This window comes from Lathyrus oleraceus, chromosome 4 (genome assembly GCF_024323335.1).
Source record: "Lathyrus oleraceus cultivar Zhongwan6 chromosome 4, CAAS_Psat_ZW6_1.0, whole genome shotgun sequence".
NCBI classification, from domain to species: Eukaryota; Viridiplantae; Streptophyta; class Magnoliopsida; order Fabales; family Fabaceae; genus Lathyrus; species Lathyrus oleraceus.
The window spans coordinates 264574674-264578962 of record NC_066582.1 but is presented as its reverse complement, the minus strand read 5'-3'; positions in this window follow the sequence as shown (position 1 = coordinate 264578962).

Sequence of the window (4289 nt, the reverse complement as noted above, 5' to 3'; positions counted from 1 at the left end):
TATAAACTATTACTCTGAATATGATAAAAAAAAGTTACCGAGTATCTCTATAAAATATAATTATTAATATTAAAAATTAAAGTTAACTATAATATAAATAAATAAAACTATTTCAAAAATAAATAATGAATGACAGTTAATAAATTATTATATGACTTATATAAATAATATATATTATTAAAATAATAATTTAAATAAAATATTAATATTTAACAAACAAAATGTAAATATAATATAAATAACAAAAAAATTATAAAAATTTAAATGATGAAGAAAACATATAATTCCTTGCAATGTTATTTTTGACATATATAAAGAAAACATAATTCCTTGCAATGTTATTTTTGACATATATAAAGAAAACATAATTCCTTGCAATGTTATTTTTGTCATCTACATATAATATATATCATTACTTTATATTTAAATGACATATATAACATATTAATGAATTTTTATAAAAGTTAGCTAAAATTATTTTTTTATTTCTAATTTTTTATTAAATTAAAATATATATATATATATATAGTTTTGTTGTGGAACTAGAATGGTGTGTGTCGATGGTGAAGAATTCTAAAGCGGTAGTGTTGATCTCCGATACGGTGGCACGGAGTGGACCTGCAAGGTTAACACTCCAACGCCCAAGTTAATTTGAAATTCAAGGTGAGTGTAGTAAAACTGGAGATCGAAAAAGTGAACATTTAATATCATGTGTGTTGGCTTTTATATATTTGGTCGTTTTGACTAGACTAGATCGGGTTGGGCCTTGGCTTTGGGTCTTTGACCGACCAAGAATAATTGCCCTCAAGGCTTGCAGGAATATATTAACCAGGAAAGTCTTTTGAAGTCGTGGTCGACCTCTAGAAATTGTGTTTGTGCTGGGAGAGGAATGGATTACTCTTGGATCAGTTGAAAAAGTAGTGGAGAGCATTCTCATTAAATGTTTTCTCATCATTGAAACATTTCATTGATCTTTCCTGACGCGTGGCATGAGATTACAAGCTTAGGGAATATTGTTTTCTTAAAGTGAACCCGAGTTTGTTTATGTTCCCTAAGAGTAATCCAGTCGTAGGTCTTGTATCTTCATGCTTTCGCTTATCTGATTTGTTGCTCGCCTACACATATATAAGATTTTCAATTTTTGAGGGAACTTTTTGCAAACTTTGAGAGCCATATCCTATTTATGAGTGCATTTAATTCTTCTTCTCCAGGAGTATTTCATAGAGTGATTGATATCCCTTGAACAAAGCCTCCATTTTCCCACTTGACCTCCGCCTTTCCCGTCAAATCCAGCTTCTATCAGGTACCCTCCTTACCATTAGTTTTTCCATTTATTCAGAATTTCCTTTATTGTATCCTATATGAGAAAATAGCCTCTTATGTTTGCCTAGAAGCTATAGGAGTGATGATTCCTCCATAGTTAGGTTGCGATTATATTTTGGTTCAAACACTTCTCATGTAATCACCAACCACTCAGCCCATGAAGTCATACATATAACTGATGATTCTGATTCAGAGAGGCTCTCTAGAAGCTCTCTAGATGGAGGAGCTTTCTCCAGCGATTCTTCTTGTGATGCCCTCTTCTTTGATGATTTTAACACCTCAAAATTTGCCCTCCTCTCTTGGGACTGGCTTAACATATTGCATATCATTTTTAGGTCATTAGGCATTGCATATTGCATATCATGTGGTTACACTGTGCAAGGCATCCTCCTAAGTCTTGATCAGAAGATGAAGAGGTCATGGTGCAAGCTAGGGTTTCATTGGACTGGATCATTAACTGTCTGAGGATATGGTGGTTCAAATTAGGGTTTTGATTCTCAAGGAGATTGGTCTGCATCTTGGTGGAAATGATACATCATCATCATCATGGTTTTGGTATCACCAGAAGATTCAAGAGATTGATCATACACCTTGAGATTAGGGTTTTGACCACTGATCAACCCTAATCAGTTGCCTTGGGCCAATCAGGGCATAGCAAGGATATGGGGATCATCATGTGACTATATTGAGCTTATGGAGGCTAGGGTTTCATCCTTGAGCCATTTCATCAGAAGATTGGGGCTCAGATTGATCAGTGCATTGCCAAATTCATCTATCAGTTGAAAAAGTCAACTGTGGTCAACTGTGCTTGATTTTATGGATTTGGAGGTGGGAGAGAGTTAGAGACACTTCATTCATGTTGAAACAAGTGTCATTTGACATGTCAAAGCTCAAGAATGAAAAAAAATAAAGTCAGGACAAAAATTTCCAAAAATAGAAAGTGACTTGTAATGGAAGTTTCCAAAAATGGAAAGTTTTTCACCACAAAATTACGTGTCCAAAAAAGCTTCAAATGAAAATTTGTTCAACATGAAGGTTGTAGATCTTGCTCTCACCTTTCCAAAAAGTCCAAGAACTTGAAATTCTCATGTATGGTTGACAAGTTATGGTCCATTCATTTTCCAAAAATGCCTATAATCAAAGTGGCATAACTTTCACATGGAATGTCCAATTTGAGTGATCTTTTTATGAGCAAACTCCATTTCACATGTACTTTCATGGTGTATGGTCCAAATTCATCAAAATTGGTCAATGCAAAAAGTCAAATTTCAAGTGGACTTAAGTGTATTTTTGGCATGGCATAGTGAATTTGAGCAATACAAGGAATTTGGACATGAGACCAATGCCAACACACTCCAAATGCCAAATAGAAGTTGTTTGAGCTGTCATCTTGCTGTCACATGGCTTAATTAGGAATGGACCATTTTGCCCTTGCACTTAGAAAACACATTATGCTAATCCAACTCATGTTTGGTAATTGTGATTAAGAGGAGGATTAAGGAGTGAGTATTTAACCTTAATCATAACAGAATTGGTTAACACATTTCACATTCCAAGAAATCTAACAAACTTTCCCTCCATTTTCTCAAAATCCTCTCAAATCTCATCAAGCATTTTTGATCCAAACTTCACCAATTCTTCATCAAATTGGATAATTCTTTTTTATTCGTGCTCTACATGTGATGGTGCTGATCTATTTCATCAAGATTCATGCCAAAATCTTCAAAATCGTGACTGTTCATGTTGTGCTCATCAATGGTGATTTGATAATTCTTGCATCTGGATCGTGCTGGAGCTAAACTAGCCATTGCGTTCAACTTCCTCAACCTTCATCTACATCTGTTTTTGGTTTGTACACCTTGAGACCTCAAGATCAAGCACTGACTTCATCATTAGGTATTTTTTCGAATCTCACCATTGCTTGCATTATTATAGGCGTTTTATAGATCTTTGATTGTAGATGAACATGATGCTTGTGGTTTGTGAAATGATTGAGTGTGGAGAGAGTAATCGCGATTTTAAGTTTTGTGACCATTCCTTCTTTCGATCGATCCTGTGTCCATGGTTAGAGTTAGGGAAAATGAGTTACATATCTTGAATCCTTGTGGAAAGACGGTTCCAACGGTTATAGGTTTGTGCGTTTTGGTTAAGATTTGTAGATTATGATTTTCTGGAAATTTCTGTTTGTTCTTGATGAAGAACCTTTCCAAAACGCGCTCAGATCTTCTTTTCCCCTTGCCTTGTTTGAATTCATGTTTGGCGCCAGCATGAGCCAATCAGAGCGCTCCACTGCTTCTATTCAAAACGGCGCCGTTTTGCGCAGTACCTTTAATATTACCATCGTGCCATTATCTGAATTTATTTATTATTATTTCATTTTCATTTTCTTTGGTTATTTCATTTGATTACATGATCTTAGAAAATTCATAGAGGCTTCATTTTTCATCCAAATTTTGTGAAATTTTTTGCATTGTTCTCATAATGATGTGAAGAATTTAATTATGATTTTTGTGAAATTTTTGCACGTGTGGAAATTTAATTGGCCTAAGGTTTGATTGTATGTGTCACATTTGCATATGTTTTGCCAAATCCTTCATGAAATGATGATGCTTGCAAATAAATGGATGAAATTTTTTGTGCTTGTTTTGGACATTTTGATGGTGATTTTCATGTGTGGTTTGTGATTTTTGGATACTTGGTTGATTAGATATGAATTTTTGAATTAAGGTGTGACAATTTGTGTCACACCAAGCTAGGTCAACTTCCTGATTTTATTTATAATGCCTAGAGATGTTGATTTGAGCTTAAATTTTGTGTGGATGATCATTGATATGTCAAGATTACATGAGAATTTTTCTGGAATTGTTGATGGCATTTTCTAATTGATTGATAATTTTCTTCCCTGTGTGCTTATTTGGTAACATTGTGTGACACATGTTGGTAATTCATTTGTGAAATTCTCATAG